This window comes from Dermochelys coriacea, chromosome 6 (assembly GCF_009764565.3).
Source record: "Dermochelys coriacea isolate rDerCor1 chromosome 6, rDerCor1.pri.v4, whole genome shotgun sequence".
NCBI classification, from domain to species: Eukaryota; Metazoa; Chordata; order Testudines; family Dermochelyidae; genus Dermochelys; species Dermochelys coriacea.
Genome location: NC_050073.1, coordinates 7,120,612 through 7,135,890, shown reverse-complemented (window position 1 = coordinate 7,135,890; position 15,279 = coordinate 7,120,612).

Below are 15,279 nucleotides of genomic sequence, written 5' to 3'. Positions count from 1 at the left end.
CGGCCGAGGGCAGCGCCCCAGGGCGGGGGGCCCCTCCCCGCTGGCGGCCTGCGCGGTGCCGCCCTGGGCTCCCCCTACCGGCCCTGGCCGGGACTGCAGCGCTGCCGTGCCCCCTGGCGTGTGCTCGGTGTGCAGCCCCACCCTGCGTGTCCCCTTCCCACGTCAGCCCCTACCGTCTCCTCTGCGTGCCCCTAGCAAGTCCCCTTCCCATGTGTTCCCCCCCAGCATGTCTTCTGCATGTCCCTAGCATATCCCCCTTCCTCGCGGTGTGCCCCCAACGGGTCCCCCTTCCCAGGTGTGCCCTTAGCGTGTCCACTGTATGCTCCTAGCATATTCCCAGCATGACCCCACTCCCACGTGTGCCCCTAGCATGTCCCCCTGCATGCCCCTAGGATGTCCCCGTCTCACATGTGCCCCTCACGTGTCCCCTGCATACTCCTACATGTGTCGCCCTTCAAATGTGCCCCTGGAGTACCCTATGCCCCAGGTGCCCTTAGCACGTCTCCTGCATGCCTGTACTGTGCCACTCCACATGTGTTGGCTACCATGCCTCCCCTTCTGCATGTCCCAGTGTTTCCGCCACAGGCCTCTGGTGCAGCTCTCTCCCCTGTGTCCGTAGTATGCCCCCCTTGTGCCCCTTGTTCCTCGAATACCCCTCAATGCCAATGGCAAGGGGGTTACAGGAATGTTGTGATTCTGATGTGTACATTCTAGGTCACCAAAGAGTGTCATGGGAGGTCTTAAATGAAAGCCAGGGTCCCACTGGTGACTGTTACCCTTGTGAAATGCATGTACAGCTAGTAAGGTGTTCTGTGTGTATTCTGGAAATACGTTCTTAGGTGTGTATCATAGCGGGAGATTTCCTGTGTATTGACCTCTTTCTCCCTCGGGATGTAAACTACACCCATGAGCTAACACTGTAGGTACACTTGCATACGAAGTCAACAAAGGATGTGAACTGTCAACAGGGAAGAACCCAGAGGAGGAACAAGCCACCGGGACTTATACTGTCTCCAAGAAGAAAAGGAGTACTTGTGGCACCTTAGAGACTAACAAATTTATTAGAGCATAAGCTTTCGTGAGCTACAGCTCACTTCGTCGGATGCATTTGGTGGAAAAAACAGAGGAGAGATTTATATACACACACACAGAGAACATGAAACAATGGGTTTATCATACACACTGTAAGGAGAGTGATCACTTAAGATAAGCCATCACCAGCAGCAGGGGGGGGAAAGGAGGAAAACCTTTCATGGTGACAAGCAAGGTAGGCTCATTCCCGCAGTAACAAGAATATCAGAGGAACTCTGGGGGGTGGAGTGAGGGGGAGAATACCATGGGGAAATAGAAAAGGAGTACTTGTGGCACCTTAGAGACTAACAAATTGTCGTCTCTAAGGTGCCACAAGTACTCCTTTTCTTCATGGGGAAATAGTTTTACTTTGTGTAATGACTCATCCCTTCCCAGTCTCTATTCAAGCCTAAGTTAATTGTATCCAGTTTGCAAATTAATTCAATTCAGCAGTCTCTCGTTGGAGTCTGTTTCTGAAGCTTTTTTGTTGAAGTATAGCCACTCTTTAGGTCTGTGATCGAGTGACCAGAGAGATTGAAGTGTTCTCCAACTGGTTTTTGAATGTTACTAATTCTTGACGTCTGATTTGTGTCCATTCATTCTTTACGTAGAGGACTGTCCAGTTTGGCCAATGTACATGGCAGAGGGGCATTGCTGGCACATGATGGCATATATCAATTGGTAGATGCGCAGGTGAACGAGCCTCTGATAGTGTGGCTGATGTGATTAGGCCCTATGATGGTATCCCCTGAATAGATCTGTGGACAGAGTTGGCAACGGGCTTTGTTGCAGGGATAGGTTCCTGGTTAGTGGTTCTGTGTGTGGTGTGTGGTTGCTGGTGGATATTTGCTTCAGATTGGGGGCTGTCTGTAAGCACGGACTGGCCTGTCTCCCCAAGATCTGTGAGAGGGATGGGTCGTCCTTCAGGATAGGTTGTAGATCCTTGATGATGCGTTGGAGAGGTTTTAGTTGGGGGCTGAAGGTGATGGCTAGTGGCGTTTGTTATTTCTTTGTTGGGCCTGTCCTGTAGTAGGTGACTTCTGGTACTCTTCTGGCTCTGTCAATCTGTTTCTTCACTTCAGCAGGTGGGTATTGTAGTTGTAGGAATGCATGATAGAGATCTTGTAGGTGTTTGTTTCTGTCTGAGGGGTTGGAGCATATGCCGTATATCGTAGCGCTGGCTGTAGACACTGGATCGAGTGGTATGATCTGGATGAAAGCTAGAGGCATGTAGGTAGGAATAGTGGTTCAGGTCTGTCTTCAAGGTCAGACAATGAACTTTGGGGATAAAAGTAGAAGGCAAGGAAGTTAAATGGGATCACAACCAGACTTGGCTGAAGATGCTGCTGAAGGCTTTGGGGGAGATAAACCTTAGTCCCTAGAAAGCATGTTAGGATTTGGCTTATATGTAATCTTTGTTTGGTCCTTTGGTTTCCATGATCCTTACCCAGCATCTCTTGAATCTTGGTAATAAACTTCACAATTTGCCCGCCTGGTTTTGACATGCCCAGATGCCAATGGACCCTGTTGAACAGGTTCCAGACCGGGCAAGGTCTCTGTGCAGCCAACCAGTGTCGCTGGGGCCTTCGGGACAGCCCTTTGTGCAGCTGTGACACTGCACAGCCGATGATGCACATTGTTGAGGAATGCCTGCTGACTCAGTCAACGGTGGCCCAGAAGAGCTGCATCCCGCCATTGACGATGCCATCACGTGGCTAGACGACTATGCACACGCAAAATAAATAAACTTCCCTTTGTTTTCACTATAAATTAGGGCTGTTGATTAATTTGCAGTTAACTCACGCGATTAACTCAAAAAATTAATCACAATTAACAAAATGAGTCATGATTAATCGCAGTTTTAATCTCACTGTTAAACAATAGAATACCAATTGAAATTTAGTAAATATTTTGCATGCTTTTCTACATTTTCATATATATGTATTCTGTGTTGTATTAAAATCAAAGTGTATGTTATTTGTTATTACAAATATTTGCACTGCAAAAATTATAACAAAACAAATAGTATTTTTCAATTCACCTCATACAAGTTCTGTAGTGCGATCTCTTTGTCGTGAAAGTGCAACTTACAAATGTAGATTTTTTTTGTTACATAAATGCATTCAAAAACAAAACAATTTAAGAGCCTAAAAGTCAACCCAGTCCTACTTCTTATTCAGCCAATCGCTAAGACAAACAAGTGTGTTTACATTTACAGGAGATAATGCTGCCCACTTCTTATTTACAATGTCACCTGAAAGTGAGAACAGACATTCACATGGCACTTTTGTAGCTGGCATTGTTAGGTATTTATGTGCCAGATATGCTAAACATTCGTATGCCCTTCATGGTTCAGCCACCATTCCAGAGAACATGCTTCCATGCTGATAACGCTTATTAAAAAAATAATGTGTTAATTAAATTTGTGACTGAATTCCTTGGGGGAGAATTGTATGTCCCCTGCTGTTTTACCTGCATTCTGCCATATATTTCATATTATAGCAGTCTCGGATGATAGCCCAGCATGTTGTTCATTTTAAGAAAAAGATTTGCAGATTTGACAAAATGCAAAGAAGGTATCAATGTGAGATTTCCAAAGATAGATACAGCACTCTACCCAAGGCTTAAGAATCTGAAGTGCCTTCCAAAATCTGAGAGGGATGAAGTGTGGAGCATGCTTTCAGATGTCTTAAAAGAGCAACATTCTGATGCAGAAACTGCAGAACCCAAACCACCAAAAAAGAAAATCAACCTTCTCCCGGTGGCATCTGACTCAGATAATGAAAGTGAACATGCGTCAGTCCACACTGCTTTGGATTGTTATCGAGCAGAACCCATCATCAGTATGGAGGAATGTCCCGTGGAATGGTGGTTGAAGCATGAAGGGACATATGAATCTTTAGCACATCTGGTATGTAAATATCTTGCGACGCCGGCTACAACAGTGCCATGTGAACGCCTGTTCTCACTTTCAGGTGACATTGTAAACAAGAAGCGGGCAGCCTTATCTCCTGAAAATGTAAACAAACTTGTTTGTCTGAGCGACTGGATGAACAAGAAGTAGGACTGAGTGGACTTGCTGGATCTAAAATTTTAGATTGTTTTATTTTTGAATGCAGATTTTTTGTAGATAATTCTACATTTGTAAGTTCAACTTTTGTGATAAAGAGATTGCACTACAGTACTTCTATTCGGTGAATTGAAAAATACTATTTCTTTTGGTTTTTTTACAGTGAAAATACTTGTAATCAAAAATAAATATAAAGTGAGCACTGTACACTTTGTATTCTGTGTTGTAATTGAAATCAATATATTTGAAAAATGTAGAAAACATCCCAAAATATTTAAATAAATGGTATTCTATTATTGTTTAACAGTGCGATTAATCATGATTTTTTTTAATTGCGCAATTAATCTTGATTAATTTTTTAATCTCTTGACAGCCCTACTATAAATACATCTCAGGGTTGTGATATTTACCAAGGTTCCGGTCCTGAGCAGAACCGGACAATCTGGGGTGCATGCTGCTCCCTTGGGGACAGCAGCGCTGCTATTCCTGTGAGTGTCAGTGGACATGGGGCTTGGCACTATAGGGGAACACTTCACGGGGCTCAGGGACTGGGGTGCCCAATTGTTAACCCACAAGGCAGAGTAAAGGCTGGCAGAGCCCAGAGGAGGGTGTGTGGGTGGCTCACAGCCTGGTGGGGTCAGGGAGCCAATGCCCCATTAAGCACAAGCAAGTCTTCCTAATGCTGGAGGTGGGGGGGGGTTGACAAAGTGGGGGGTTTTCTGACTACTGTGAATCAGTTTCCACTATGTGCTGCATGGTTCACTAGGTGGGGAGAAAAGACTGTTTGCTCTTTGCAGAAGCCCAGAGATACAGGTGTGGCTGTCACTTAGCTGGCTGGGGCCTGGGCCCAGACAATGGCTCGGCCATTTGGTACCTAGCAACTAACAACCATGGACAACGGACCCCCTCTGCAGGAAGCCAGCAGGTTTGGCCAGCTGGAGAACAAAGGGCCAGGTGACCAGGTTTGCCAGGGAACTAGAACAAAGGATGGAGGAGGGACCCTTGGGGGGTTATGTGTGGGTCACTGGAAGCAGGACACACTCTTCTGGACCAGGACTCAAGGCAGGTCAAAGCTGAGCTCTGGACTGACCCAGATGGACTTTGCTATAACTTTCCATTCTCTATGCTAACCTAAGGACTTTCTAGGCTGTGCTGCAGAGATCTCATAAACCCTTCCGCTTTACAGTGCTGGCTGACAGTCCCTTATTAAGTTGGGGGTACATCACTCCCTTGTGTGGGGGTACAAGTCTTCCCCAAGTGTCCAGTCCAGGAGGACTCACTGCAGGGAGCTCACGCCGTGAAGCAGGATACTGAGGTTCGGCCCCAGGAGGTGGTAAAGGCAGGGGCTCACCCCAGCGAGCGAGTGTGACCCTATGGGGGGCTGATGCACTGAAGGGCTCCTCCCAGGGACTGTTCCAGAGCCAGATGAGACAACCAGACCTGTGGATCCGTGACAGGGGTAACAAGGTGATTCACAGTCCTGAGTACCCCAAGAAACATCACACCCCTAGCATGGCCCCCAAGGTTGCCTCCTTCCCCATAGCTCATAGCCTGCATGCTGGGCACTGGTGCAGACCCCGCCAACCAGGATCAGGACCCCCAATCCTCATTGTGCCAGGTGCTATGCAGACTTCAGCTTAGATCAGAGGCCTGTTGTACCGGGCGCTGCACAGACACACAGCAAGAGATAGCTCTTGCCCTAGCTGAGATCAGGGCCCTGCTGTGCTGGACTGGAAGGAACATCAAGAGGTCATCAAGTCCAGCCCCCTGGCTGAGGCAGGACCAAGGAAAGCTAGACCATCCCTGGCTGGCATCTGTCCAACCTGTTCTTAAAAACCTCCAATGATGGCATTCCACAACCCCCCTTGAAGCCTATTCCAGATGTTGTGAGAGAATTAACAGACCTCTGTTTCCTATGGCTTTGTGGTAGTCTGTCCTGGCCTTGACTCCTCGTTTGGCAAGATGAGTAACTATTCTGAAAATGAGCTGGAGCTAGCAAAATTTTGTGTAAACATGTTATGGCAGGCGAAGGCTAGATTTAAATACAGCAATAGTAGGTTTTTACCCATTGGCTGCAGGGCTCTGTGCAGGAGGATAACGGGACCTACTGATTCGCGGAGGGGTTCGGGCACAAGGGCTGCATGCATTACCCACTCATATATATATGGTGTGTAGACAATGCATAGGGTCCCCCTCTGACTAGCAGGGGGGGCACCACGCTCAAGCGTAATAAACAGAAACTTTGCAAAGATTAATGACTTGTGACTCTTTTATGTGCCTCAGCCTAGACCCGATTTGTACGTGACCTATGTGGCGTAATTCGCTACTCTGATAATAGCGTGGCCTCTGTGGTTTAATTCGTAACACAGAGCTGAACTATCCTTATAGATAGAAAGTTTTTTCTAATACCTAACTTAAATCTCCCTTGCTGCAGATTAAACCAAATTACTTCTTGTCCTATCTTCCTGGAGAACAATTGATCACTGTCCTCTTTATGACAGGTTTCAGAGTAGCAGCCGTGTTAGTCTGTATTCGCAAAAAGAAAAGGAGTACTTGTGGCACCTTAGAGACTAACAAATTTATTAGAGCATAAGCTTTCGTGAGCTACAGCTCACTTCATCGGATGCATTTGGTGGAAAAAACAGAGGAGAGATTTATATACACACACACAGAGAACATGAAACAATGGGTTTATCATACACACTGTAAGGAGAGTGATCACTTAAGATAAGCCATCACCAGCAGCAGGGGGGGGAAAGGAGGAAAACCTTTCATGGTGACAAGCAAGGTAGGCTAATTCCAGCAGTTAACAAGAATATCAGAGGAACACTGGGGGGTAGAGTGGGGGGGAGAAATACCATGGGGAAATAAGAAAAGGAGTACCCGTGGCACCTTAGAGACTAACAAATTTATTAGAGCATAAGCTTTTGTGAGCTACAGCTCACTTCATCGGATGCATTTGATGAAGTGAGCTGTAGCTCACGAAAGCTCACGAAAGCTTATGCTCTAATAAATTTGTTAGTCTCTAAGGTGCCACGGGTACTTCTTTTCTTTTTGCGAATACAGACTAACACGGCTGCTCCTCTGAAACATGGGGAAATAGTTTTACTTTGTGTAATGACTCATCCATTCCCAGTCTCTATTCAAGCCTAAGTTAATTGTATCCAGTTTGCAAATTAATTCCAATTCAGCAGACTCTCGTTGGAGTCTGTTTTTGAAGCTTTTTTGTTGAAGGATAGCCACTCTTAGGTCTGTGATCGAGTGACCAGAGAGATTGAAGTGTTCTCCAACTGGTTTTTGAATGTTATAATTCTTGATGTCTGATTTGTGTCCATTCATTCTTTTACGTAGAGACTGTCCAGTTTGGCCAATGTACATGGCAGAGGGGCATTGCTGGCACATGATGGCATATATCACATTGGTAGATGCGCAGGTGAATGAGCCTCTGATAGTGTGGCTGATGTGATTAGGCCCTATGATGGTATCCCCTGAATAGATATGTGGACAGAGTTGGCAACGGGCTTTGTTGCAAGGATAGGTTCCTGGGTTAGCGGTTCTGTTGTGTGGTGTGTGGTTGCTGGTGAGTATTTGCTTCAGATTGGGGGGCTGTCTGTAAGCAAGGACTAGTCTGTCTCCCAAGATCTGTGAGAGTGATGGGTCATCTTTCAGGATAGGTTGTAGATCCTTGATGATGCGTTGGAGAGGTTTTAGTTGCGTTGTTGGGTTTTCCTCCTTTCCCCCCCCGCTGCTGGTGATGGCTTATCTTAAGTGATCACTCTCCTTACAGTGTGTATGATAAACCCATTGTTTCATGTTCTCTGTGTGTGTATATAAATCTCTCCTCTGTTTTTTCCACCAAATGCATCCGATGAAGTGAGCTGTAGCTCACGAAAGCTTATGCTCTAATAAATTTGTTAGTCTCTAAGGTGCCACAAGTACTCCTTTTCTTTTTGTCCTCTTTATAACAGCCCTTAACATAGCTGAAGACTGTTATCGGGTCCCCCGCTTCAGTCTTCTTTTCTCAAGACTGAACATGTCAGTTTTTTTAGAACCCGAGTGTTTTACATGTCAGACCCAAGTTCCATTCATTTCGACACACTGCCTTTCAGAATGAACTTGCCAGGACTATATGCTTGGCTAGGCTGTCTATAAAGTACATACCCATCTTCGCAGATGAATAAGCAATATGTAAAACACAAGGAATCACTAGCTGGAAGTCCTAACTCTAACCATAGAGCCCACTCCCCTTTGAGAGTTGGGCAGAGAACCCAGGAGTTCTGACTTCCTCTAACTCAATAGAGCCTAATCCCCTCCCAGAGCTAGGAATAGACCCCAGGAAGCCTGAGCTCTGTCATTCTATTGTTGTCAAACAAAGAGTTGCATCCGATGAAGTGAGCTGTAGCTCACGAAAGCTTATGCTCTAATAAATTTGTTAGTCTCTAAGGTGTCACAAGTCCTCCTTTTCTTTTTGTGGATACAGACTAACACGGCTACTACTCTGAAAATAGTTGTTGTGTGACTCACTGGCAAAGTGTGTGTTTTGTTCCCCTCTAGTGCTAATGAACATCTAGGTAATAGCCTTCTAACAGGATCTGTTTGCCGACTCCTATGCTGGGGTACAAGGCCTTGCTCTGCAGTCAGAGTGAAATGCACAGTTCTTAACCCAGTCAGTAGGAGAGCGGAGACTGGCCTACAGGCTCCCGGCTCAGTTCCCTTTCCCATTCTGAGAGCGTGGGGTGGAGGGAGGGGGGACAGGGATTTGATGCTACCACCCACTTCCCTCTTGGTGCCAGGAGATGTGTTCTTGAGCAGCCATTGACCTAAGAGCTCGTCTAGCCCTGATCCGTGTCAGTGCCCGTCCTGGAGGATGGAGCAGGCCAAATCAGAGCATGTCCCCAGTGACTGCTGGTGCTCTGAGTTTCCGGCCCAAGGGGTAGATCAGGCCGGGGTGCATGTACTCACATAGCAGTGGGACTGCTCTCATGAATAAGAGTAAAAAGAAAAGGAGTACTTGTGGCACCTTAGAGACTAACAAATTTATTAGAGCATAAGCTTTCGTGAGCTACAGCTCACTTCATCGGATGCATTTGGTGGAAAAAACAGAGGAGAGATTTATATACACACACACAGAGAACATGAAACAATGGCCATTGTTTCATGTTCTCTGTGTGTGTGTATATAAATCTCTCCTCTGTTTTTAATTTGTTAGTCTCTAAGGTGCCACAAGTACTCCTTTTCTTTTTGCGAATACAGACTAACACGGCTGCTACTCTGAAACCTATGAATAAGAGTGACAGCTGCACTGCCCAACCCTTGCTGAGCTCCTCTGGGGTCCCAGGAGGCCGTGGCTGTCTGCTCTCATCCCTCACTGGAGCAGTCCACACTCTGGCTGGGGGCAGAGCCTGCCCACAATGAATAGCCGGCAGTGGGCACTGGCTGGTCCTAGTGTGGACAGGACGGCGGAAGCCCCAACCCCAGCTGCCCCTTAAACCCGTGCTTGTTTTCTCCCTCATGGGGTCATGTAGTAACCCTGGCCATGGCCCCTGCTGCAGCTGGCAGACAACTGCCTGGGGAGAGAGACGTCCACGGAGAGGACAGGGGCTGGAAATCCACCCGAAGGGGCTGTGAGAAGACAGCTAGAGACGAAGAGATGATGCTGAGTGAAAAGGGGATTTGTTGAAGAAGCTAGACCGCAAAGAGCCGTGTGCCAGGAGCCCGGCTGCGAGGACACAGAGCGTGTGACAAGGGAGGGTCACCCCGGTACACTGGCGCCTGTGGAACGGGAGTTGTCGTTGTTGCGGGGAACTGCTTGAAAGAACAGCAATCATCGCGGCAATGAAGCAAAGCAGCGTGGCAAGCCAGAGGGAGGCGAAAACGGGCCAGCAGGGGTGAAACTGGACTTCACAGCCAGGGGTCAGGGACTTGAGCCCTTCTTGGGGTGATGCAGCAGGGGGTGGAAAATCTCAATTTAATGGGATGGTATTTTACAGTTTAGCATTTTCCTAAGCAAGCACTTGATGTTACTTTCCATTAGTTCTTGTCTATTATTATTCGATTATTTCTGTTCTATTTTTCTTCCTGCCAAATTTCTGGGGGTTTCCTCTATAAAGTTTAAAATTTAAGGGTCTGTCCAGTGTATTGTTTTGACTCTGCCTCTCTCCGCAGTAGGCAAAGCCTAGCCAAGGCCTGGGTCAGTTTCCTCCTCTAGCCAAGCCCCGAGGGAGAATCCTGCAGTCTGTGCACAGAAAGGTGTCTTTTTGCAGGTGAACATTGGCCAAATAAATCCATATGCAGTTGGCAAAGGCAACATAGTCTGGCAGGTAACAGGTGCTAATGCCTGCATGGAGTGTGTGTGTGGCAGGAGGGGGGCTCCTTGTCAATGGGATCCCTTTTTCCTAGTGCACAGCCCCGGAGCTGGGAGATCACACAGCATTTCTGTGTATGCTCTCTCTGCTTCCCATCAGTTGCTATGGCAGATCTCCATGGCCGTGCCCTCACGTCATGCAGGAACGGAGCCTGCTCAGTGCTGTTCATAGGCAGCAGCAGGCCTGAGCTAACATGCAGCATGCACTGTGCTCCAAGGGCAATGGTGCCTCCTGCTGCCTCATTGCAGTCAGTCAGAGCTGCCTCCAGCAGGGGAGGGAACAAAATGATTGGTGTCTCCTAGCGCAAGGACAAGGGGGTGATCAATGGAAGAAAAAGGTGGCAAACTAAAAATCACTACAAGGAAATCCATTCTCACTCAGTAGGCGATCGGCCTGCGGAACTCCCTGCCACAAGGTGTGAGGGCCAAGAGCTAAGCCAGGTTCAAAAAGGGGCTGGACGTTTCTATGCAGAACGAGACTATCCAGCATTGGAATAGCTGATGCTGGCATGGATATGAGCCCTCTTGCTTCAGGACATGAACCTAGCGCTGTGAGAGACCAGGATGAGACCTGTGTGGGGAGCAGATTATCCCACAGCTGCTACTTTGGGGGTCCTACCCCTTTGTTTAAAGCACTGGTTCTAGCCACTGTCAGGGAAGGGATCCTGGACTGGATGGGCCTGGGGTCTGATCCAGCTGGCAGTGCCTATGCTCCTCTGAATCTGAGTGACTATTTATTCGATGTTATACAGCAGCACCTGATCTGCGTTAGGGCTCATTGTGCCGGGTGCTGCATACCCACAGAATAGAGACAGGACCTGCCAACCTAGAGTTGGATGAGCCAAAATGCCCACCTTTCTCCTACCCTGGCTAATAGCAGTGTCCCACAGCAACTGCCTGACACAGCAATTCACCATGGGGTTACTGCAGCGTGTCTGGCTGGAAGTCCACATTCCTGGGTCCTTTCCAGAGTCTGCCTCCCACGTGTGACCCCACGTAGCTCCAAGTGGACACCTGTCTGTGCTCCAGTCCCCCCTTTGAGAACTGGGGTAAGGCACCTTCCTGGCTGAGGGGAAAGTGCACTAGGTTGGGAACCAGCAGACTATGAGTTTATGCCTCATGTCTCCTGACTGCTGTCCGAGCTCAGTGTCCTTCACAACCCTTGTAACTGAGCCAAGCTAGCTATCCCACTGAGAAATTTCGCAGGGTTGGAATAGAAGTCTGCTCTCTGATGTGGGCCGGCCCAAGCCTCAGCCATGTTGTCAGAAAGAAGCTGTCAAATCTAAGCGCTTGGCCTCGTTGTCTGGAAAATGAGGCTATTCACCGTTTCAATGCGTTATGCATTTTCCTCTTGTGGATGCACTGCAGATAACAACCTACATCTGCTGCCACCTATTCATAGAATCATAGAATCTCAGGGTTGGAAGGGACCTCAGGAGGTCCTCTAGTCCAACCCCCTGCTCATAGCAAGCCCAATCCCCAATTTTTGCCCCAGATCCCTAAATGGCCCCCTCAAGGATTGAACTTGTAGATGATCCCTCAGTTCAGGTGGTAGAGGCCTGGGCTGAAAGCCCAGAATTCAAACCTTGATAATGCAAGGGATGGAGGTTTATGGATCACTCATCACAAAACGTTTTTAAATCAACCTAGGCAATTATGAACAATTAAGTTAGTTAAAAGAATATTCAAGTTTCAAAGTCCAACACTCAAAAGTTAGGAAATGTCAGAATAATAGGGGTTGAATTTGCAATCTGAATTCAGCTGTCTGCATTATGGAACAGTCTATAACAGTGGTCCCCAAACTTTTTACCTTGCACCCTCCTTACCCCTGTCTGTGCCGCCCCCCCAAGCTGGGGCTGTCGCTATGGGAGGGGAGACACAGACAGGGGCTGAGGGGGCTGAGGCTGGGGTCACAGCTGGGGGTGGGCTTGGGGCCGGCTCGCCCTCTCCAGCACCCACGGGGGCTGGCCCAGGCCCCAGCCATGCCCCCGAACATTCCTTTGTGTCCCCCTCGGGATTGGTGGACTATAATTATGTGATCACGGATTTCTTTTTCCCCACAGGCCCTCTGCATCATTCAATACACCCAACTGACATTTTTTGTTTGTTTATTTTGGAGTGGGTTTTATTGTTTTTTGTTTCAGATAAAATGCTTCAGCTGCTTCAGAGAATAATATGAGGGGAAAATACATTCTTTTGCCCTCCGGGCATCATTTCAGAAAAATTCTGGGGCAGGCAACGTTGTGCCAGCACATAGAACATTATCTGTGATTATACTATAGTCTGCAAAGTTGGGAGCAGGGGGAATCAGAAAGTGGAGCATGTACACCTATGAAGAGTCAAGGAGGGAACCAATGTCTTGCGGGAGCAATTGCCCCCCCTTACCCCATAGTAAATGATACCCCTGTTTTGCCCATGTTAAAATATTCTTATAACTGTTTCATTGAGAAGCTCTAGCACTTTCATGTTTTGCAGCAGAGGCTTGAAATTTGGCAGAGGGGTGACCCTGATGGCCTTGGTATTCTGGCAAAAATCCACCTAAAGCTGGCACAATTATCAACCTTTTAAAAAAATCTCAGTTTGCACATGCTCAGTAGAGACTTGTTAGAGTTCGGCAGCTAAAATCTCAGCAGAGTCCCTGTTCCAGCCAAGGGCTGCAGGACTGTCCCTACAATTGCTGCTCCTGTGGGAGACGGGGAGAAGAATTGCAGACCACAGGGGAGGGGGAACAAAGGCAGGAACAGAGGGGGGCTGAAGCCAGGAGGCGGGGAGAGGATATAAGAGAGGAAGGAGTTGTAGAATGGAGAGGCTAGGAGTGGGGGTGGGGAGACAGTAGCAGGAGCTGGGGTGTGGAGATTGGAATAGAAGGGGACAGGGAGGAAAGTGGGGCAGAAGAGTCTGTAGAAACTAGACACTCCTCTCCAGACCCTGGATTGGATCCCAAAATCCCTGAGTCTCTATATGCCTCCACTGTCAACAAATAGCTATCAAAGCTACTGATAAAGTCTGTCTCTCCATCCCCCTCTAGTGGCAGGTGCAAATATTGCACTGGGTATAGCACAGTAACGGGGGCACTATCGGAGGAGCCCGTATAAAGGCGAGGACACAGAACAGCCTGTAAATCTGTGACACTGAGCACTCACAGCTGTAACTGCAGTGACTGGGAGCTGTATTTTGAACATATAAATGAATGTATAACGCTAAGTACTATGGAAGATCAGGCCCTGATTGGGCACCCAAAATTAGTGGGCACTTGGCAATGGTGGCCTTAATCGCTGTGTGCCTCAGTTTCCTGTGTGCGTAAGGAGGATAATGTCTTCAACCAGATAGTTCATTAATGTTTGAGATGCTCTCAGACACAACGCTGAGAGCACCACAGGAACGCCCAGGAGGAAATGCATAGTTCTGTGTTTGGATGGGGCAGTAAATAATGTAGGGGCCACACACTGAATCAGGAGGATACAAGGAGTTGCCCAGGCACAGAAGGAGGCTGGAGCATAATGCACAGGGGCAGAGTTACAGCTGCATGGGCATCTCCTAAGTTTCAAGGGCTCCACTTTGCAACCTGAATGTTCTTTCAATGTAGGGCTTTTTATGTCATTATTCCTATATCTTGCTACTGCCATAGACCCGCAGCATTGTTATTGCAGTGCATGGTATACTGCTGTTTCTCTAAGGGAGAACTGCGGGGTGGAATTTCACTGCCTGTAGAACTAAGAGCCGCTGGCAGAGTTGGTGTCTCGGAGATGGGAAATTCACCACACCAGTAGACGTATTGGCTTGCTGAGGAGTCTCTGCTAGGCTTAAATGATGGCAAGAGAGGGGAGAGCAGCAAATGATGCCAATAAAGGGGATGGGATGAATATTAGCTGTGGTTTGAGCAATAGGAATTGCAGCCGGCCATACTCAAAGCAGTCTGAGCTGAAGGAAATTATTCTGAATTGCCAGTCCTATTCCTGTAGCTGAAGGCAGAGAAATGAAACTAGGATACAGGTGTGTTGTGTAGCACTGAGAAACCCCCTGTTGTGCTGGGTGCTGCCCAGACACAGCGAGAGACAGGCCCTGCCCTGAACAGCTCACAGTCTAAACAGACAAGGGATGAGAGGGGAAGACACTTACCTGCGGTCACCCAAAAGGTCCATATATCCCTTAGCTGGGTGCTCCCTCTACGCCGGGACTCTTTGGGTTAATCTGGTCCCAGTAAATGTTGTTCTGTAGCCTCATTCCCCCCACGAATCTCAGAGCTGCTCACACTGCACTCACACAGCTTAGCTGCCCTGCACTCAGACCCTACGGCAACCAACGCAGTGTTAGAACGTGGAGCAGAACCAGGGCAAAGGGCTAAGTCCCTGCTCTCTGCCTTCGCACCTGATTCTCCAGGGCATGGAGGTATTTGAAAGCTCACTCCACCAAGCTTTCTCCTTCAGGCCAGCACGGTCCCATACTCACCAGGGTGCACCTTGCCTTGCAGCTCCCACAAAGCCAGGCACCAGAGACATACAGGGATGTCCTACAGACTTGCCTCCACACCCTTCCTCTGTGCAGAGCTTAGATCTGCAGCGGCAGGACCGTACCCACGGCGTGACTTGGCCAACTTGTCCCTCGCTCTGGGGCTGGGAGATGGAGCTGCCGGCAGGGTGGGATTACCACAGCCCAGGGCTGCAGGCATACTCCAACACGGGCTCTGCCCTCACACTATGGCCCCACCCAACCCCACCTGTGTTTGGGGTGGTAATGGCAGGGGCCACCCTCACAAAAGCCATCTGGTGCAGGC